General features: G+C 32.0%; 2 long non-coding RNA genes across 6 annotated transcripts in view; both read left to right on the top strand.

The window, feature by feature from the left end:
• LOC123888572 overlaps positions 1-23,425 on the top strand; it is a 41,749-nt gene that overhangs the window by 11,592 nt on the left and 6,732 nt on the right. For 3 of the 5 annotated variants that reach the window (XR_006802201.1, XR_006802200.1, XR_006802199.1), the window contains 15 exons: positions 87-415; positions 520-599; positions 711-1,039; positions 1,144-1,223; positions 1,335-1,663; positions 1,768-1,847; positions 1,959-2,349; positions 16,789-16,868; positions 17,251-17,331; positions 17,485-17,505; positions 18,916-18,993; positions 19,129-19,202; positions 19,552-19,614; positions 20,032-20,364; positions 23,067-23,232. This is a non-coding gene — a long non-coding RNA (uncharacterized LOC123888572). The other 2 variants (XR_006802203.1, XR_006802202.1) reach the window with 2 other exon arrangements.
• Positions 2,737-9,060, top strand: LOC123888574. Its single transcript, XR_006802205.1, has 8 exons — positions 2,737-2,756; positions 2,907-2,927; positions 4,340-4,423; positions 4,553-4,642; positions 4,992-5,057; positions 5,528-5,594; positions 5,797-5,856; positions 8,143-9,060. It is a non-coding gene; the product is annotated as an uncharacterized LOC123888574 (long non-coding RNA).

Here is a 23,425-nt window from a genome sequence, read left to right as displayed (position 1 = left end):
TTACACTGGTCATGTTCAACATTGATCAACTAGAATTTCAACATTGATCAACTAAAATTTCAACATTGATGCTTGTGTGGGTGTAGGTTGCTAAGTGTATAGAGATTGGTCTGCCGGAGCTTATTTTCTAGTATTTGTGTCCCAGGCAGAGTTCCTTCAAGTTGCATCCACCTAGTGTCTTTATACTTTAGCGAATGAGATTGAATTATATCCATTCATTGATATTCTCTTTTTAAAATTGGAATAGGATTTGGTTTCTGATTAATTGTTATTCTTTCTTGTGAAAATGATTTTCTTAAATTGTATATTCTGTGTTTTTGGTTCACAGTCTAGTGGAGCTTTAATTTTTGTATATAGGTAAGCAAGTGCAACACCATTACTGCCTTCTATTCTTAGTCGGGGTATTGGTTGGTAGGTACGAATATATGACTAAATCTTGCTTTATAAATGATAATCTTGATAACTAATAATGATAAAAGTTCATAATTGATTTGATTGGAAATTGGTTTTTGTTTACAGTGACTGTGGTAAAGAGTGGAACTAAAGCTTTACCGTATCTGTGATTGGATGGTGACACGAGTTCCATTGGTTTTCCAGGGGTAAGCCTTTTACTCGTATTTACACTTACACTGGTCATGTTCAACATTGATCAACTAGAATTTCAACATTGATCAACTAAAATTTCAACATTGATGCTTGTGTTGGTGTAGGTTGCTAAGTGTATAGAGATTGGTCTGCCGGAGCTTATTTTCTAGTATTTGTGTCCCAGGCAGAGTTCCTTCAAGTTGCATCCACCTAGTGTCTTTATACTTTAGCGAATGAGATTGAATTATATCCATTCATTGATTTTCTCTTTTTAAAATTGGAATAGGATTTGGTTTCTGATTAATTGTTATTCTTTCTTGTGAAAATGATTTTCTTAAATTGTATATTCTGTGTTTTTGGTTCACAGTCTAGTGGAGCTTTAATTTTTGTATATAGGTAAGCAAGTGCAACACCATTACTGCCTTCTATTCTTAGTCGGGGTATTGGTTGGTAGGTACGAATATATGACTAAATCTTGCTTTATAAATGATAATCTTGATAACTAATAATGATAAAAGTTCATAATTGATTTGATTGGAAATTGGTTTTTGTTTACAGTGACTGTGGTAAAGAGTGGAACTAAAGCTTTACCGTATCTGTGATTGGATGGTGACACGAGTTCCATTGGTTTTCCAGGGGTAAGCCTTTTACTCGTATTTACACTTACACTGGTCATGTTCAACATTGATCAACTAGAATTTCAACATTGATCAACTAAAATTTCAACATTGATGCTTGTGTTGGTTTAGGTTGCTAAGTGTATAGAGATTGGTCTGCTGGAGCTTATTTTCTAGTATTTGTGTCCCAGGCAGAGTTCCTTCAAGTTGCATCCACCTAGTGTCTTTATACTTTAGCGAATGAGATTGAATTATATCCATTCATTGATTTTCTCTTTTTAAAATTGGAATAGGATTTGGTTTCTGATTAATTGTTATTCTTTCTTGTGAAAATGATTTTCTTAAATTGTATATTCTGTGTTTTTGGTTCACAGTCTAGTGGAGCTTTAATTTTTGTATATAGGTAAGCAAGTGCAACACCATTACTGCCTTCTATTCTTAGTCGGGGTATTGGTTGGTAGGTACGAATATATGACTAAATCTTGCTTTATAAATGATAATCTTGATAACTAATAATGATAAAAGTTCATAATTGATTTGATTGGAAATTGGTTTTTGTTTACAGTGACTGTGGTAAAGAGTGGAACTAAAGCTTTACCGTATCTGTGATTGGATGGTGACACGAGTTCCATTGGTTTTCCAGGGGTAAGCCTTTTACTCGTATTTACACTTACACTGGTCATGTTCAACATTGATCAACTAGAATTTCAACATTGATCAACTAAAATTTCAACATTGATGCTTGTGTTGGTGTAGGTTGCTAAGTGTATAGAGATTGGTCTGCTGGAGCTTATTTTCTAGTATTTGTGTCCCAGGCAGAGTTCCTTCAAGTTGCATCCACCTAGTGTCTTTATACTTTAGCGAATGAGATTGAATTATATCCATTCATTGATTTTCTCTTTTTAAAATTGGAATAGTATTTGGTTTCTGATTAATTGTTATTCTTTCTTGTGAAAATGATTTTCTTAAATTGTAATAGGATTTGGTTTCTGATTAATTGTTATTCTTTCTTGTGAAAATGATTTTCTTAAATTGTATATTCTGTGTTTTTGGTTCACAGTCTAGTGGAGCTTTAATGTTTGTATATAGGTAAGCAAGTGCAACACCATTACTGCCTTCTATTCTTAGTCGGGGTATTGGTTGGTAGGTACAAATATATGACTAAATCTTGCTTTATAAATGATAATCTTGATAACTAATAATGATAAAAGTTCATAATTGATTTGATTGTAATGATGATTTTCACCTAGTAATCAAAGTAGAACTTTCACTTTCAAGTATCTTATTTATGCTTGTTAGGGAGTCGGCATTCTGTTATCAGAATTGTTTGGAACAATTAGTGGATCGTCCGTGTCTGTGTAAGGCTGAAATTATTCTGTTTGTATTCTTTACTAAGCAATCAAGCACTACTTTCTTGTTAACGTAAAGGAATCAAAGTGATTTTTATTTGTTTTCCCAACAGTGAAAATGCAGGTCTATTGGCTTTGACGTGTGTTGGCAGTAGAAGAGTTGTGCAGATGTCTGCTGGATTCATGATTTTCTCTTCATTTTTTGGTGAGTCAGTTAAACACGATAAGTTTGTAATTTGATTCAGTAATTACTAACATTTCTTTCACGATTTAGGAAATTTGGAACAGTTTTCGCATCTATCCCACCTGCAATTGTTGCTGCCATTCTTTGCTTATGTTTTTTTTTTTTTGACAGGACCATTCTTTGCTTATGTTGGTATGTGTGATTTAAGATAAACTCGTACATGTTATATATACTTTTATTTATTATGATACTTAGAAGACACACCACCATAAAATGATTCAATTTTCATTCATCATTTGGTAAGTGTTTATTTTTTATGTCATTGAGATTATATTTGTAATCAATGTTTTGGTTGTGATATATATTTTTTTACACAAATTTAACCATTTCCACCGCAAATCTGGTTTTGTATTATTTTACACAAATTTATCAATTGCGGGGGTTTGAAACTTCCGCGACCCCAACCGCCGCATTTGGAACAGGATACCAGCGGTTATCCAAATCCCTACCGGTGTCAAAAAAATCCATTTATCCATTATCCATCCATAAGTAAAAAAATTAGTTAATGGATCGGATCAAATCCATCCATTTAGTTAATGGAGTGGATTGGATCCATCCACCTTAATTTTAAAATCCAATGGATTGGTTTTTTATTTATTTTTTTATTATTTAAAAAATGATTAAATTTTAAAACTAATTTATTTGTTTAAAATAAAATACTGATTTTAATTATTAAAAAAATCATAATTTTTTATTATAAAAGAAAAACAAAAAACAGATTTTTTAATATAAGAAAACAGGTTTTTTTAAAATTTTAAAACAAAATAATAATTGAAATATTATATCTATTATAAAATTAAAATAAAAAAGAGAGGTGGAAGGTGGTGGTTGGCTGCCGGAGCTCTGCCGGCCGCCGCTGTGGATTGCCTGAAAATCTGCACCGCCGCCGTGGCCCGCCGCGCCTGCGCCGGAGGTCCCGCCATTGACCGGCTGCCACCACCACCTTAAATTATTATTTATTAAATTCTATTATTAAATAAATAAAAATAGGGGCTTAAAAAAGATTTGGGCTTACCTAAATAATGTTTGGGCTTAGTCTTTGGGTTGTTTTACTTTTTACATTAATTCATTAAAAAATGAAAAAAAAATTGTTTTTAAAATATGAAATAATCTACTTAATTAATAAATTAATATGCTTTTAAAAAATAAAAAAAATTTAGTAGATGGATCGGATGAATATCCATCCATTAAAATACCATAATGGATGGATTGGATTTTTTATCAACGATTGGATTTGAAATCCCCCGCAGATATACTATGGGATTCTAATAAGCGGCAGTTTTCAAAACTCCCGCAAAACCATCCGCGCAGGTTGTAAACCCCCGCTAAATGGCTTAAAAAGCCCACTAAAAGCGCGTGTTTTTTTCTATAGCGATATAGGGCTGTAATACTTTGACTTTGAACATAATTTATAAACTAGAGTGGGTATCTTTGAATAATACTTGCTATTTTCGAGTTTTGAGAATTGGTGTTATTTCTTTCCACTTAGAACAGATAAGATTATATATCTCTTTTCTTTAAAAACAATATGGTTATGTTTTCAGGTGTTTAAGTAAGGAAGAAATACTGCATGTTCAGCCTCTTCAAAGTCATTTATTTTTTCACTCTTATTGTATTGATTGGTATTGGTTCGTTCATATCCTCACTCAAATTTTCACATTTGGATTTTTTAGTGTATATGCAAATTTCAATATAGTAGATTCCCAAAATAGAGTTTGTAAGTTCGATACTTTCTAATTCTGTCTTTTTCTATTCAGATTGACTCCGGTGGATTTACTCAAGCCTTTGTGCTCCCTGAAGTGCAGAACCACATTTAAGAATTGAAAGAAAGATTTGCATGCTGAAAGGTACAGTTCTCATTATCACTGTCAACATCCTTTTAGATTCAAGGTTTTGTTTTAATGAAGTTGTGTTGGTTGCATGAGTAATGTTCTTCATTGAGTTCTTGTTTATGCATAATTGCGTTATGGTTCTGCACATTTAAATTCATTTAGTTCTGGTTCCTGGTTGTGCACATTGCATTTTTGCATAAATATACGTTCTGGTTTTGCACGTTTAAATGCTTCTGCTTCTGGTTTTGTACACTTCTAAATTTTAATCTCCATTCTCCAATACCTTTATCAGTAAAAAAGACTTATTAGACTTCATATTAGTATGATTTTATTAACCTGAAATAACTTTCTACCGTTATGGCAGGTTGGTGATCTGGTGTTGTTGGTCACTTGGAATCAAATGAAAATTCTAGTCGCTGGCATAGTAATGGTGAGTTAATAAAGTAATTGCCTAGGAATTTTGATGATAGAATAAACATTATTATTGTATGCTGATTTGAGATTGACCACTATTATTATTATATTCTGGAAAATATGTCTAAATGTGGACTACTTGCTATTCTAGATTGACCACTATTATTACTTTATTGGGGAGAATATAATTGCCTAGAACATTATTATTGTATGTCATCATTTCCGCCAACACAGTGGACACTTTCCAGTCCCAACTATGTCAAGGACCTGAATTTTAAATGAAAAATAAAACATGAACATGTTTGAAACTTTAAATTAAATGAAAGGACCTTTGGTGTAGTTTTATAAAAAATTTACATAGGATGCTAAGATGAAAATTTCAAGAATTATCGTACGAGCCTTGTTATATTTATATCCAATCCCTGAAATGGTTTTCTTAAGATTTAATTATAGTTTATATGATGATAAATATGTTGAATGCTGCAGACACAGTGGTGCTAGAGTTCAACCATTACACTCCTGGCTTAAGATGGAGACAGAATAGTATCAGTAGGTAAGATCATTGGGCGGAAGGAATTGAGGCTGATGAATTTTTATGGGGGAATAAGATCACAGTGAGAATGAATTTTATCACTCGTTTATCTAGAAGTCCTTGTTTCCATGGATATGAAGCAAGTGAACAATGCATATCCACAACATCTATATTTGATCTATCATTCATTCATTCCTAATAAGCACAGTTTCGTTACGTGCAGCTTTCTTAGCTAGCAAGGCTTCAACTCTGGCCATTTTGGCAGCTACTGCTCCTGTTTTTGGTAAGCCATGTTTTTTGAATTGGAATCATGTTTATTGTTCTTTCTTTGAGGTGTGTGAACTGGTTTTTTTTTTTGGTCAAGTATAGCCTACTGTGAAAAACGTTAAAACTTAGGGGAAATAAGCTTTGGCTGAGAGAGCCAACGGCTAGTCCTTTGTTGGCTACATCTTGTTAGTTAATTTTTATGTAGGGATGTAACCCTTAGATCTATTTGAACGTCAACTCAGCTAATCTACTTGCACCTCAACTCAGCTATGCCATGTATTTAATGTGTTTTAAGGGATAGAGCTGACAGTGGTCGAATTCTGAATAGCCTAACCATACTTATTTGCCTTGTCCTATACTTATTAAACTATTTTAAACTTTTCAGTTCAAACTAAATAAATTTTCCTGTATCTGAATTATGTGTTTGGGTAATGTATACTACAAGCATTTTTCATTTTCATTTAGTTCGGTGGCTGCTCTGAGTTTGCACTTCGTAGTCAACTATTTTTCTTTTCTTGTCTTTGGCGCTGTAACTTTTAGGCTCGAGTGTTTAGGAATTGAATAAGTGTTAGCCTTTGAATTGGAATTAGTAGCTAGAAGATATACTCCTTGGACTCTCTCCTCGGGTATGTATACTCCTTGAAATTCTCACTTATGCGGTTTGTATACAAAAAGATAAGTTAGCACTATTTTAAACATATAGTAGCTAGGCAATACTAAATTTTTAACTTTAAGTCAAATGTATGTATATGGTGTCAGACAACCCTTGAATACAACCAATTTTTCGAGTAAAACTAAAAGCAAAACTTAAAAATTGTCACATAGCATTTATGCTAAAGTACTATTCCAAACACAAGATTCATATTGCATAGTTGTGAACTCTGTTGTTAAAAGCGGCCGCTATTGTGGCACGGCGTGGAAACATCGAGGTCACTGCTACTAGCCGTGTCGGAGCGGCGCAGACGAGTGATGCGGTGGGAGCTGTTGGGGTTGTAGGCGCTATTGCAGATCGGTTCGGTGTTGATTTCTTTTCATTGCTTTCTATTATTTTTGGTATACACTTTGCTTTCTATTGTCTTCTACAATACAAATTAATTTCGTTTTTTGTTCTCAATAATTAACTGATTAATAAAAAGTCAGACACATAAACATAGTAATGATATTCATAATAAAATGGCTTTAATGCACTTTTGATCTCCCTATTTTAAAAGTCAACTTTTTGATCCCCCTATTTTAAAAGTCAACTTTTTGATCCCCTATTTTGAAAAACCTGAACTTTTGATCCCCCTATTTTAAAAGCCAACTTTTTGATCCCCTTATTTTACATTTTTCTGAATTTTAATCCCCAACTCAATTTGGTCAAAATTTTGTGGATGTGTCAAGCTCATTAATGATGTGGCAGTTTCCATGTGGACAAAACATTTCCATGTCATTAATCTTTTTTAAAAATAAAATATTTTAAAAGTATTAAAACAATAAAATAAACCTCTTTACATTATATAATAATAACTAAAATAAACTTCTTTACATTATATCAATATAACTAAAAATCAGTAAATTCCTCAAAGAAGTCAGAAAAGGAAAATCATGGAACCCTAAGAATTCAGAAACACAAATCATCACTCTCGTGTTAACATCCTTCGTCTTTGTTCGCTCCCTCTGAATCGTTCATTGACTTTGTTCTTGATCGTTAATTTCTTTTGGGTAATTTAATGATTTTTAATTGTATACTATATATTTTTTGGTAAGGATTTTTAATTATATATATGTATAGAGGTTAATTTTACTAGTTTTTCAATTATTATTAAATAATTAATTTTTTTTTTTTTTTTAATACTTTAAAAATATTTGGTGTAAAAAAATTAAAGACATGAAAATGTTTTGTCAACATGGACACTGCCACGTCATTAATGAGCTTGACACATCAGCAAAAAATTGACCAAATTGAGTTCAGAGACTAAAATTCAGAAAAATCTAAAATAGAGGATCAAAAGTTCAAGTTTTTCAAAATTGGGGGGTCAAAAAGTTAGCTTTTAAAATAGGGGGATCAAAAGTTCAGGTTTTTCAAAATAGGGGATTAAAAAGTTGAGTTTTAAAATAGGGGGCTCAAAAGTTCAGATTTTTCAAAATAGAGGGATCAAAAGTGCATTAAAGCCTAATAAAATTTATTATTTATTCATTAAGAAATTGTGGTGTTTATTAGTTTTTCAAAACAGATTGATGTGAGAAAGTAGAATAGCGTTTAGATTTGAAGAGTCATCAAAACAGATTGAAGACTCATCAAAACAATGTTTCCTTCCAGGGACTGTGGTAGGCGATTTTTCAGACTATATCAACAATTCACATCTTGGGACATCCTGAACGGCCTCTGGCGACAAGATATGTATCTCTTAATTATTTTACACACACTTTCATATTTCATAGAATCTCCCCTTATCTATCACGACTAAGCCAAATATAAAGTGATTAAACATTCAACGTTTGCCAAGGTATCCATGTATCAATGCTTCATATAATTTTTTTAATGTATTTCATCAATTTTTAAAGTTTTTGCAGTGTATTTTGGCTTACAATAGATAATTGCATAATATATTTTCCACTTCAATCTTAAAATTAGAAGTTTAGTTTATCTTTACTCTCTGACATGAACTGAAAAAAGTTTTGGTCTGTTTGCTTTTGAATGTGTTTCTTTTTCTTTGATAGTAAATATGTGAAACAAATATTAGAGGAGCTTAAGACAGTTTTTTTTCCAGGGTAACTGAAAATGTCTATTGGCAGAGTGATTTGAGATCTTTTGAAGAGAAAGTTTCTCAATCTTTGTGAATGCTTATAAATCTAGGAAATTAATTACTTTAGGAATTATTGTTACTTTTTTTGGAAGCAAATGGCACAATTGAAGAAATTTTTTCGGTGGCCACTTAGCGATTGGTACTCCAACATAATATTGAAATGTTCTTAGAAATATGATATATTTTTTAAGTTTTGGCCCCCTATTCTGGTTTCATGTTGTAATTCAATCAGGACTGATATACATAAGGTTTAAGTATTATAAAGTTACAATTTTCACACTAGCCAATAAACAATAATCTTTCTGGAGAGTATCTACTTGATTATATCCCGACACTTGCTGAATTGATCTTTAGGGAATGTTGCAATTATGATCTTCTTCTTGCTTTAGGGGATCTTGATAAGCATTGGAAAACTAACATTTAGTTGTCAATGACTTGAATGAAGTTGCTAGTGGGTCCGCCCCTTAAAGGGCCGGCCCCTTAAGGCCCTTTTTACAGCTCTAGTTGTCATAAGACTTGAATGAAGTTGCTAGTGGGTTTTAGTTGTCATAAGCGATTGATCTAGCCATAGAAGTAGATTTATAGTATCATGATATATGAATCCTCAGACTTAGTAGGAGAGAAGCAATTCTAGCTTTCATGGAGACATCAATATAATATGTCTTGACATAATTCAGATTTCCATCATTTGTCTTATCCTCGGATATGTCTATTTTTTTCCATTTTGAAATTGATTTCTTGTGATGTTGCTGGCAGATGCAAAAAACATTCGGTTTAGAGAAAGTCCTAAAGAAGGGTGGGATCTGGAAAAATATTTAAGAGACTGATGAAAAGAAGGTCGGCGATGGTATTTTGGTAGAACGTACTAGTTATACTGCAAACAATACGGTGGGAATGATGGCATGTCGACTTGTTCTAGGTATTTTTCACAATTCTGTATGTATACTTTTTCCTTTGTTTTTCAACTTACATATTTTGTTATTCTTACTTTTCACACAACACATATATAGTTTTCCTTTTTATATTCCAATCTCTGTTTAGTTTATCATTTTTTTTTTTTTGGTGAATATGCAAATTAGTTCTCAAATAGTTTTCCTTTCTATAATCCCTTCTCAACTTTAACTGCTTTGCTTCATATATTCTATCTCTTTCAATTCTCATTGACCATTCTCAGTTTCACCTATGTTTTTAAACTTAGAATGTAACCCTGAAACATAAAAAGTTTCTTATAACTTTCAGGTAATTAGATTGTAATTGCATCTAACTTTTTTTTTTTGTTTCAATTTCATAGGCATTCGTACAAGTTTTTGTTATTGATTTATCTCATCCTTATCACCTTGACTGTTTCTATTGTGCAGGAGAATGAGGATATATATATATATATATATATATATATATATATATATATATATATATAAATAAATAAATATAATATAGCTCCATTACTAAGATTTTGCATCTAAAAACGCTTTGCCCTTGGACATCCCCTTGATTGATTATTTGGCTTTCGTCAGGCTCACATTGTTAAATAATAAGCGTTTCGTGGGAGGCAACCCGTGTCCATTGTTTTATATTTTAGTTTATTATTATAGTTTTATTATTATGTTGGCATGTTTGATTTCGTTTTTAGGAAATTCAACGTCTTTTTCCCAGAAAGTTGCGCTCAAGATGGCTTTGACCTTATACTGTTAGTCAAGTCTTTCTTCATGGAGCACTTGAACTTTCTTGATGGAGCACTTGAAGCTTCTAAAGAAGGTGGCACCACTTTCATAGTTAAGGGACAACATGCAAAACATTACGAGGATGGGTTGCTCCAAGTGAGATATGTCGTTCGCCTCAGTGATTGAAAGCTTTCTCAGGGAAGTCACTTTTACTCTCACTTATTTACTTTTGTGCCTGGTTGAATATTTTACATTGAAGACCATGCTCTGAACTAGTGTGGGGTATGTCGTTCGCCTCAGTGATTGAATTTTCTGGCTTGTTTTAATTAAGTTTTTCTTAAAAATAGAGATTATGTCTTCGAAGGGACCCTTGAAAATTTTATTTGACAGACTTGTTCAATGTTAATAATGGGGTTGTCTTTTGAAAGCTAATAATTAGCATAATGTGCTATGTTGACTATCTTTTTGTGAACTAACTTCTAAATGTTAGATTTGAGCCTTTATAATGGGATTACATTCTAGAACTTGTATGGGATTACATTCTAGAACTTGTCTTGTGACCATGTCAAAGAGAAAATTGATTTGCATCATGTGAAAAAATTGTTGGGGCATTTGTAGGTATTTCTTTTATTGTTTTGAAATCATCCTTAGTTGCCCACTTTGAGCCTATTTATTATGCATTTCCTTGGTTTTTGTTTTATATTTCACGTCTGGTGTTAATAAGAAACAAAATGAATGTTAACAGGCATCCTTGGATAAGGAAGACTGTTCTTCTCATAAGGTGGTTATTGCCCAGCAAGCTGCAGACCTAAAATTGAAGGAAAAGAGGAAGCTGGAACGATAGGTAAGAAGTGTTTCCCAATCTTGTTGTGCAAAGTAGTGTTTCCCAATCTTGTTGTGCATTTACAGATCAGTTTGTTTTGTTACATATAAAATGTACATAAGGTTGTATGTACACTGTGTTTATTTGATGGAAATATTTTTGATGCAGAAAAATTTGCCAAGAAAGAAGCGCAGAAAGTTGGAAGCAGCTAGAGAGATGTTGGAGGATGACGAGCAAGATGACAAACCAAAAGTAAGCACTTTGTTGGAAAATATTTAGTTTCCTAGTTAGTTATTTCTAGGAGATTCTAAACTTATCTATTATTTCATTTTATTTGTCATTAACTATTTTCTCCTGAATTCAAGGAGAGAATTAATTTTACTTTTTCTATTTAAACCAGCTTTGAGCTGAGGAATAACACAGAGCATTATTCATCTATTATTTTCTACACACTCCTTACTTGTTAACTGTATTTGTTATTCCTCACTTTCGGTTCCACTGACATTGAAATGCATAAAATTGCAGGGTAAGGGGACATAAAAGAATGAAAAGGCTGGATTGACACTTGCCGATCTTGCTTACCAACGTGCTAAAGCAGTAAAGGCCACCAAGAGGGCACTAGACTCTAGTAAGATTGTGAAGAAGCCTCAAAAGAAATCTAATCCTTTGCGAAAGCCTTACTCTTCCTGGCTAGTGGAAATGCGGGAGCTATTTCAGACTGACGTGAAGGATAAAAAGCTGAAACAGAGAGGTTCTGGAACAAGAAAGAAGGCGAAGAAGTCATTCAAAAGCAAGGTATCAATTGAAAAATCTATCTCATTTTTGAAACTCTTAACTGATCTTTTTAGGCACCAATAGAAATATTAATTTCGTTCTTGATCAACTCATAAAAATGTCTTTTGTTTCTGTTCTGTGATTAATGTGGAATTGTGGAATGAGACTTTCTATAGGGAAATTTAACAAATAATGTTATAATCCTTTTCATTTTCTTGGTGCTAAAAAAATGTTAAAATATTTTTTACTTAATATCTTCTTCTAAATAGAAAGCAGAACATATCAGTTAATTAATTTGTGATATTTTCTTTCTTTTCTAGTGTAAAAAAATATGGTTTATCATTTAATTCACTTCCATAACTCTCCCTTGTATTTATGTGCCTATAGTAACTATGATGTTCATAGTTGTACTTTCCCTGTGTTTGGGTTTTATTTTTGTCTGTCCCCATCTAGGAGATGCTGCTTTGTTTTTCCTACTTTACCCTTTTATGTAAATTGAAATACTTTCATACCCCTCCACTCAAAACAACATCCCGCGTAACATATTAACCTCTAGGCTGAAAATTCGGTTGCTGAAAATTGAGAAAGACGAGACTTCAATTTGAAGGAATTTTGAGGGGAAGAGAGGGATTGAGAGAGAGGAGGGTGACTTGTGATTTGAAAAAGGTGATCTGAGATACTACATTTAATGGTGAGATTCATCGCATTCCCATTATATTTTAATTTTTTTTCCATTTTCAGTGTGGAAAATTGACATAATTTCTATTGCATTTCATTCTTCTAACTTTACTTTGTTTTCATTTTTTCCATAAAAGTGGTTTTTTTTTTTATTTTTTTTATTTTTATCAATCACAAGTTTCATAACACTGTGGTAGGGTTGCAATGCATGTCTCATATAATTTTTGTGATGCCAATATTTCTTTTCAGTAAACTTTCACTTTATTGTATATGCCTTTGTTCTCAAATTGAGAACCCAAAATCTGCTCACTAACTCAAGTTGTTTTGCATATTATGTTGTCTATGGTTTACAATGTTTGATCTACTTCTACTATATTTTAAATGTATACGGAACAAAAAATATTTTTGAATTGTGTGGGAGATGATTTTGAACCAGTTATATTGAATTGTGGCTAACATATTAATTTAAGAGGATATACTTGGAATTTTACACAGAACTTAGAGTAAATTTATCTCGTTCTTTTTGCAGCTGTGACCAGAGCTCACATGCTGATGGGTTGCAGTTCCCAGGAATTAATAACGGCATTGTATAGCCATAAAGTTTGACATTATTGCAGTTTTGTTTATTACTCAAACATGTCAGTTCAATTTTTTGTGGCTCTAAATGCTCTATATTCAGTATGTTTATCTATCTATCTTTTTCACATTCTATTCTCAGGCAATTGAAACAAGAGATACAGTATGATTTTGACTTTGTTCTTGCTCTTGCCACGACATCGCCTTCATTGCGTGAACTAACTTGATGATTCCCTCTCATAAGGTATTCGACAAGATCGACATGATTCGTTGCGTGTGACGGATTTGATGATTCCCTCTCATAATATGTAGGTATCTTCTTCCAATTTCTTGGGTTTTTTTGGATTCTATTTTCTTTTCAATTGTTTTCAATGTTTCTCATATGGGTTTTCGATTTCAATTCTTAGCTATTCTTGTTTCAATTCTAATTTCTTTCCTTTTATTATTAGGATTTATTGTTTTAGGTTAATCTTTTGGTTGTTTATTATATAGTGAGAAATTAGTAGCTTCAGTTTCACGAGTGGATTCTAATTTATTGATGATTTTGTGCTGTTTATTTAACACATTGATTTTGACTTTGTTGTTGTTGGTGATTTCTTTTGAATGATGAGAACTGGTTTTAAAAGCAATTATTATACTAAAATTGTTTTGTGAATTTTTTCAACTAGATGGTTGTGTGTAACATGTAGTTCACTTTACCTAGTTGAAACCGTCTTTGGTAATTGTTTTATGTTTTTTTTTTTTTTAGAGTTTCTTGTTTCTAATTACTACACCCCACTTTATAAAACTTTGGCTAAATGGGTTCTTTGGTCTATCAATATGGTCCTTATAAAATTAGAACACCATTATTTTTTGTTTGTTATATGATTTGGTCAATTAATATGGTCCTTTGTCACGAGTCATGAATACACATTTCCACTTAAGAAAAGATCAAAATACTCTTCAAGAATGATGTATGAGAAATATACTATATGTGTATGATAATTCTTTTGTTATATATATGTGTGTGCTATCATCTATTATATTTACATTTTTAATAATTTCACCATATCATCTTTTATATGTTCCCTCTGCATATTAGTGTTCAAAGAGGTATATTGTTTTGACTTCTAATTTAAATTACCGTTTCAATTGAAAATATGATGTTAGCATGCAAATAAAAACTAGTAGGTTATTTGTCTACTACAGTTTTTCACTTAATGGTCAGTACATTATTCATGGGATACGGAACTAGTGTAGAAGTATATTTGATTGACAATTAAATTTCAATTTATTTTATATTTTTGAAACAAGATGAATGTTTTTGTTTCTCATATGTGTTTATTTTTTATTGTTATCTTTCTCTGCTGTTGGATATATGATATTCTGTTTAACACAATAGTGTTTGATTTTCTATTTGGTTCCAATGTTTGAACTTTGTTGATGATGCTAATTGATAGGTAGGCACCAATCTTATATAACTGCTCAACATTGATGCTTGAACAAATTACTTGAATATCTAACACCTATTCTTTGTTTCCATTTTCATGTATGACGGAGAAAATTGGTAAAAAGGAAACTGTTTCTGTCTGACCAGCTATCAAATTTGTTTTGGAGTTGCATCCTCTGTTAGCTAATAAATGTTAAAGCGCCACGTCTTTGTCAAAAGTTGACAATGAGACCATTATGGTATGTTGTTCTTTAAGTTTTCTTCTTTCTCCTTATCCTTCATCTCCATAGTGCATGCTCTACTAAGATGTCTTTGTAATTGTTCATCTAAAATCTTCGGATCTATTTGATATGCCCTCACATATCCACCACTCTCACTCTTCTTCATATCTTCAACTCAACTAAAAAAGCATCAAACTTATTTCCCAAAAATAAAAACAATCTTTTACTCCTTTATCTACTAAAGTTTCAAACATTGGAATCAAGTTCTTGTTTTGAACAAATTTTCATTCGTGGATCAGTTGTTGTTATTTTCGTTTTTTTTGTTGCTATTACTATGTGCTACTTATTTCTGGCGAAGACATAAATATAATTGTGGCTGTTTAATAATGTAGCATAAACAGAAGTATAAATAAGTTGTTTTTTCTTTTTCAGTTTCTGAATTATTTATTTCTAGGTAAGAATACTGATCAAACTATTATCTTTTATACATTTTCATACAAAAACTGATGTCAGAAGCAGGTCTTCTTTCTAATAAAACAGCACAAATAAATTAAACAATGATATTTAATTACAAATTCCAATTATTAGTTTTTTATGAAATTATTTAAATTAATTTTGTTGGATGGATTGGATATCCATCCATTGGAAAGATGATAATGTATTTCATCTCTAATGGATGGATTTTTATGGATTAATGGGTTACTTTGATCCATCCAAGAGCAATCCAATCCAAATCCATCCATGTTGACACCCCTAGTCAAGACTGACAATATTATATTGCATTTTATATGGGCATCTGTGTGATAGTAGCTTAGTATGTATGGTAGTCAAGCATTACTGCTTTCCTGCATATTTTATAGAATGTTGCATAAAAAATTATAGAACTGAAGTGTGCTTTAGATGCTACCTAATGTCAAATATGAATTGTATATTTGAAATTTGAGGGTATCTATCTTTGTGTGTGTATTTGATAGTGTATTGCATGTTTTTGCTGTATCTTTTCTGCTGTGATATTTTTGCATGTGCTATAATTGTTAGAGTAGTCAAAAAACTGTTGGGTAGTCAGTTATAGTTCTACTGGGAAGTGCTAACTGAGAATTATTATAAATTCTAGAATCTCATAAGATTCATTGACCTTTAACAGTGCAGCGCATACATTAACCTAATTTTTTTTTTCTTCGTAGAAATCATTTTTATTATATCCTTCCTGTGGTGTTCACTGGAAGCCATTGAGGTTGTTAATTTGTTTGTATTATGGTTTCTGTGATGTAAATGCCGCTATAACTCGGGGGGATGTTGATGAGTGCCATCTCATTTGTGGCATTGTAGATTAGAAAATGTGACGCTGGTACATATTTAGGTGAAGCTGCTATTGCTGAGTTTTCTCAATTAGCTTTTATTTCATAGTTACATAGCGTTTAGAAAACATAATTTCCTTGTCATTGCTTTTTTTTTTTAAAAAGTATTTTGAAAAAATATTTTGTTACACAAACCTTATCTTTGTTAACAGGAATGAGGGTCTCCGAGTTGCTTCTCAAAGAAGTTATTGTGAGAAACTTCTTATCTTTGAACAGTTGTTTTCATTTCTCACAATAACAAAGTGTTCTCACCTGAGTCATCCCCCTATTAACAAAGATATTTTGTTACAGAAACCTTATTTGAACAGTTGTTTCTCAAAGAAGTTTCGGTCATGCCATGAGAACGGTGAGTTATTATAATGTTGTGTTAACATGATTTTGCTTGGAAGATGTTAAATAATGTTCACATTTTATATAGATTAATAGTTCAGTTTAATTTTGAATCAGGATTGAGTTTGTGATTGGTTTTCAAGTTAATAATATTTGGTGTCAGACAATTGGCAAACCTGGTAACTCTTAGCAGCCTTTAACTCTTGTTAACTCCTGCTCAAATTTACTTATTGCAAAGGTAATAAAGATGAAAATTTTGATAACCTTTTGAATTTCAGATGATTATTGGAAATTGGTTTTTGTTTTCAGTGACTGTGGTAAAGAGTGGAACTAAAGCTTTACCGTATCTGTGATTGGATGGTGACACGAGTTCCATTGGTTTTCCAGGGGTAAGCCTTTTACTCGTATTTACACTTACACTGGTCATGTTCAACATTGATCAACTAGAATTTCAACATTGATCAACTAAAATTTCAACATTGATGCTTGTGTGGGTGTAGGTTGCTAAGTGTATAGAGATTGGTCTGCCGGAGCTTATTTTCTAGTATTAGTATCCCAGGCAGAGTTCCTTCAAGTTGCATCCACCTAGTGTCTTTATACTTTAGCGAATGAGATTGAATTATATCCGTTCATTGATTTTCTCTTTTTAAAATTGGAATGGGATTTGGTTTCTGATTAATTGTTATTCTTTATTGTGAAAATGATTTTCTTAAATTGTATATTCTGTGTTTTTGGATCACAGTCTAGTGGAGCTTTAATTTTTGTATATAGGTAAGCAAGTGCAACACCATTACCGCAGTAGAAGAGTTGTGCAGATGTCTGCTGGATTCATGATTTTCTCTTCATTTTTTGGTGAGTCAGTTAAACACGATAAGTTTGTAATTTGATTCAGTAATTACTAACATTTCCTTCACGATTTAGGAAAATTTGGAACAGTTTTCGCATCTATCCCACCTGCAATTGTTGCTGCCATTCTTTGCTTATGTTTTTTTTTTTTTTTGACAGGACCATTCTTTGCTTATGTTGGTATGTTTGATTTAAGATAAAAATCGTACATGTTATATATACTTTTATTTATTATGATACTTAGAAGACACACCACCATATAATGATTCGATTTTCCTTCATCATTTGGTAAGTGTTTAATTTTTATGTCATTGAGATTATATTTGTAATCAATGTTTTGGTTGTGATATATATTTTTTTACACAAATTTAACCATTTCCACCGCAAATCTGGTTTTGTAATATTTTACACAAATTTATCAATTGCAGGGGTTTGAAACTTCCGCGACCCCAACCGCCGCAGTTGGAACAGGATACCAGCGGTTATCCAAATCCCTACGGGTGTCAAAAAAATCCATTTATCCATTATCCATCCAATCCATCCATAAGTAAAAAAATTAGTTAATAGATCGGATCAAATCCGTCCATTTAGTTAATGGATTGGATTGAATCCATCCACCTTAATTTTAAAATCCAATGGATTGGTTTATTTTAATTTTTTTATTATTTAAAAAAGGATTAAATTTTAAAACTAATTTATTTGTTTAAAATAAAATACTGATTTTAATTATTAAAAAAAATCAGAATTTTTTATTATAAAAAAAAACAAAAAACAGATTTTTTAAATTTTAAAACAAAATAATAATTGATGTATTATATTTATTATTAAATTAAAATAAAAAAGAGAGGTGGAAGGTGGTGGTTGGCCGCCGGAGCTCTGCCGCCCGCCGCCGTGGATTGCCTGAAAATCTGCACCGCCGCTGTGGCCTGCCGTGCCTGCGCCGGAGGTCCGCCGTTGACCTGGCCGTTGATCAGCTGCCACCACCACCTTAAATTATTATTTATTAAATTCTATTATTAAATAAATAAAAATAGGGGGAAAAAAGATTTGGGCTTACCTAAATAATGTTTGGGCTTAGTCTTTGGGTTGTTTTACTTTTTACACCATTTCATTAAAAAATGACAAAATTTGTTTTTAAAATATGAAATAATCTATTTAATTAATAAATTAATATGCTATTAAAAAATAAAAAAAAATTAGTAGATGGATCGGATGAATATCCATCCATTAAAATACCATAATGGATGGATTGGATTTTTTTTCAACGAGTTTTATTGGATTTGAAATCCCCTGCAGATATACTATGGGATTCTAATAAGCGGCAGTTTTCAAAACTCCCGCAAAACCATCCGCGCAGGTTGTAAACCCCCGCTAAATGGCTTAAAAAGCCCACTAAAATGGCGTGTTTTTTTCTATATCGATATAGGGCTGTAATACTCTGACTTTGAACATAATTTATAAACTAGAGTGGGTATCTTTGAATAATACTTGCTATTTTCGAGTTTTGAGAATTGGTGTTATTTCTTTCCACTTAGAACAGATAAGATTATATATATCTTTTCTTTAAAAACAATATGGTTATGTTTTCAGGTGTTTACGTAAGGAAGAAATACTGCATGTTCAGCCTCCTCAAAGTCATTTCTTTTTTCACTCTTATTGTATTGATTGGTATTGGTTCGTTTATATCCTCACTCAAATTTTCACATTTGGATTTTTTAGTGTATATGCAAATTTCAATATAGTAGATTCCCAAAATAGAGTTTGTAAGTTCGATACTTTCTAATTCTGTCTTTTTTTATTTAGATTGACTAGCTTTTGTGCTCCCTGAAGTGCAGAACCACATTTAAGAATTGAAAGAAAGATTTGCATGCTGAAAGGTACAATCCTCATTATCACTGTCAACATCCTTTTAGCTTCAAGGTTTTGTTCTAATGAAGTTGTGTTGGTTGCATGAGTAATGTTCTTCATTGAGTTTTTGTTTATGCATAATTGCGTTATGGTTCTGCACATTTAAATTCATTTAGTTCTGGTTTCTGGTTGTGCACATTGCATTTTTGCATAATTATACGTTCTGGTTTTGCACGTTTAAATGCTTCTGCTTCTGGTTTTGTACACTTCTAAATTTTAATCTCCATTCTCCAATACCTTGATCAGTAAAAGAGACTTTGTAGACTTCATATTAGTATGATTTTATTAACCTGAAATGAATTTCTACCGTTATGGCAGGTTGGTGATCTGGTGTTGGTCACTTGGAATCAAATGAAAATTCTAGCCGCTGGCATAGTAGTGGTGAGTTAATAAAGTAATTGCCTAGGAATTTTGATGATAGAATAAACATTATTATCGTATGCTGATTTGAGATTGACCGCTATTATTATTATATTCTGGAGAATATGTCTAAATGTGGACTACTTGCTATTCTAGATTGACCACTATTATTACTTTATAGGGGAGAATATAATTGCCTAGAACATTATTATTGTATGTCATCTTTTCCGCCAACACAGTGGACACTTTCCTGTTTGAAACTTTAAATTAAATGAAAGGACCTTTGGTGTAGTTTTATAAAAAATTTACATAGGATGCTAAGATGAAAATTTAAAGAATTATCGTACGAGCCTTGTTATATTTATATCCAATCCCTGAAATGGTTTTCTTAAGATTTAATTATAGTTTATATGATGATAAATATGTTGAATGTTGCAGACACAGTGGTGCTAGAGTTCAACCATTACACACCTGGCTTAAGATGGAGACAGAATAGTATCAGTGGGTAAGATCATAGGGCGGAAGAAATTGAGGCTGATGAATTTTTATGGGGGAATAAGATCACAGTGAGAATGAATTTGATCACTTGTTTATCTAGAAGTCCTTGTTTCCATGGATATGAAGCAAGTGAACAATGCATATCCACAACATTTATATTTGAGCTATCATTCATTCATTCATTCCTAATAAGCACAGTTTCGTTACGTGCAGCTTTCTTAGCTAGCAAGGCTTCAACTCTGGCCATTTTGGCAGCTACTGCTCCGTTTTTTGGTAAGCCATGTTTTTTGAATTGGAATCATGTTTATTGTTCTTTCTTTGAGGTGTGTGAACTGGTTTTTTTTTTTTTTGGTCAAGTATAGCCTACTTTGAAAAACGTTAAAACTTAGGGGAAATAAGTTTTGGCTGAAAGAGACAACGGCTAGTCCTTTGTTGGCTACATCTTGTTAGTTAATTTTTTTGTAGGGATGTAACCCTTAGATCTATTTGAACGTCAACTCAGCTAATCTACTTGCACCTCAACTCAGCTATGCCATGTATTTAATGTGTTTTAAGGGATAGAGCTGACAGTGGTCGAATTCTGAATAGCCTAACCATACTTATTTGCCTTGTCCTATACTTATTAAACTATTTTATACTTTTCAGTTCAAACTAAATAAATTTTCCTGTATCTGAATTAAGTGTTTGGGTAATGTATACTACAAGCATTTTTCATTTTCATTTAGTTCGGTGGCTGTTCTGAGTCTGCACTTCGTAGTCAACTATTTTTCTTTTCTTGTCTTTGGCGCTGTAACTTTTAGGCTCGAGTGTTTAGGAATTGAATAAGTGTTAGACTTTGAATTGAAATTAGTAGCTTGAAGATATACTCCTTGGACTCTCTCCTCAGGTATGTATACTCCTTGAAATTCTCACTTATGCGGTTTGTATACAAAAAGATAAGTTAGCACTATTTTAAACATGAGTTAGTAGCTAGGCAATACTAAATTTTCAACTTTAAGTCAAATGTATGTATATGCTGTCAGACAACCCTTGAATACAACCAATTTTTAGAGTAAAACTAAAAGCAAAACTTAAAATCGAGGTTAAAAGCGAACTCTGTTGTTAGTTGCGAACAGATTCATATTGCATAGTTGCGAACTCTGTTGTTAAAAGCGGCCGCTATTGTGGCGTGGCGTGGAAAAATCGAGGTCACTGCTACTAGCCGTGTCGGAGCGGCGCAGACGAGTGATGCGGTGGGAGCTGTTGGGGTTGCAGGCGCTATTGCAGATCGGTTCGGTGTTGATTTCTTTTCATTGCTTTCTATAATTTTTGGTATACACTTTGCTTTCTATTGTCTTCTACAATACAAATTAATTTCTTTTTTTTTTCTCAATAATTAACTGATTAATAAAAAGTCAGACACATAAACATAGTAATGATATTCATAATAAAATGGCTTTAATGCACTTTTGATCCCCCTATTTTAAAAGTAACTTTTTGATCCCCCTATTTTGAAAAACCTGAACTTTTGATCCCCCTATTTTAAAAGCAAACTTTTTGATCCCCTATTTTGAAAAACCTGAACTTTTGATCCCCTATTTTAAAAGCCAACTTTTTTATCCCCTTATTTTTTTATTTTTTTGAATTTTAACCCCCAACTCAATTTGGTCAAAATTTTGTGGATGTGTCAAGCTCATTAATGATGTGGCAGTTTCAATGTGGACAAAACATTTCCATGTCATTAATCTTTTTTAAAAATCAAATATTTTAAAATAAACCTCTTTACATTATATAATAATAACTAAAATAAACTTCTTTACATTATATCAATATAACTGAAAATCAGTAAATTCCTCAAAGAAGTCAGAAAAGGAAAATCATGGAACCCTAAGAATTCAGAAACACAAATCATCACGCTCGTGTTAACATCCTTCGTCTTTGTTCGCTCCCTCTCAATCGTTCATTGACTTTGTTCTTAATCGTTAATTTCTTTTGGGTAATTTAATGATTTTTAATTATATACTATATATTTTTTGGTCAGGATTTTTAATTATATATATGTATAGAGGTTAATTTTACTGTTTTTTCAATTATTATTAATTAATTAATTTTTTTATTTTTTTAATACTTTAACAAAAATTTGGTGTAAAAAAATTAAAGACATGAAAATGTTTTGTCAACATGGACACTGCCACGTCATTAATGAGCTTGACACATCAGCAAAAAATTGACCAAATTGAGTTCGGAGACTAAAATTCAGAAAAATCTAAAATAGAGGATCAAAAGTTAAAGTTTTTCAAAATAGGGAGTCAAAAAGTTGGCTTTTAAAATAGGGGATCAAAAGTTCAGGTTTTTCAAAATAGGGGGATTAAAAGTTCAGATTTTTCAAAAAAGATGGATCAAAAGTGCATTAAAGCCTAATAAAATTTATTATTTATTCATTAAGAAATTGTGGTGTTTATTATTTTTTCAAAACAGATTGATGTGAGAAAGTAGAATAGCATTTAGATTGAAGAGTCATCAAAACAGATTGAAGACTCATCAAAACAATGTTTCCTTCCAGGGATTGGGGCAGGCGATTTTTGAGACTATATCAACAATTCACATCTTGGGACATCCTGAACGGCCTCTAGCGATAAGATATGTATCTCTTAATTATTTTACACACTCTGCCAATAAACAATAATCTTTCTGGAGAGTATCTACTCTATTATATCCCGACACTTGCTGAATTGATCTTTTGGGAAGGTTTTATTATGATCTTATAAGCATTGGAAAACCAACATTTAGTTGTCATACGACATGAATGAAGTTGCCAGTGGGTTTTAGTTGTCATAAGCCATTGATCTAGCCATAGAAGCAATTCTAGCCTGCATGGAGACATCAATATAATATGTCTTGACATAATTCAGATTTCCATCATTTGTCTTATCCTCGGATATGTCTATTTTTTTTTTTTCCATTTTGAAATTGATTTCTTGTGATTTTGCTGGCAGATGCAAAAAGCATTCGGTTTAGAGAAAGTCCTAAAGAAGGGGGGTGGGATCTGGAAAAATATTTATGGGACTGATGAAAAGAAGGTCGCCGATGATATTTTGGTAGAACGTACTAGTTATACTGCAAACAGTACGGTGGGAATGATGGCATGTCGACTTGCTCTAGGTATTTTTCACAATTCTGTATGTATATTTTTTCCTTTGTTTTTCAACTTACATATTTTGTTTTTCTTACTTTTCACACAACACATATATAGTTTTCCTTTTTATATTCCAATCTCTATTTAGTTTATCATTTTTTTTTTGGTGAATATGCAAATTAGTTCTCAAATATTTTTCCTTTCTATTTCCCTTTCTCA

This window comes from Trifolium pratense, linkage group LG6 (genome assembly GCF_020283565.1).
Source record: "Trifolium pratense cultivar HEN17-A07 linkage group LG6, ARS_RC_1.1, whole genome shotgun sequence".
Classification (NCBI taxonomy): Eukaryota; Viridiplantae; Streptophyta; class Magnoliopsida; order Fabales; family Fabaceae; genus Trifolium; species Trifolium pratense.
Note: the sequence above shows the minus strand (reverse complement) of the source record. Positions and strands in the feature narration are given on the sequence as shown.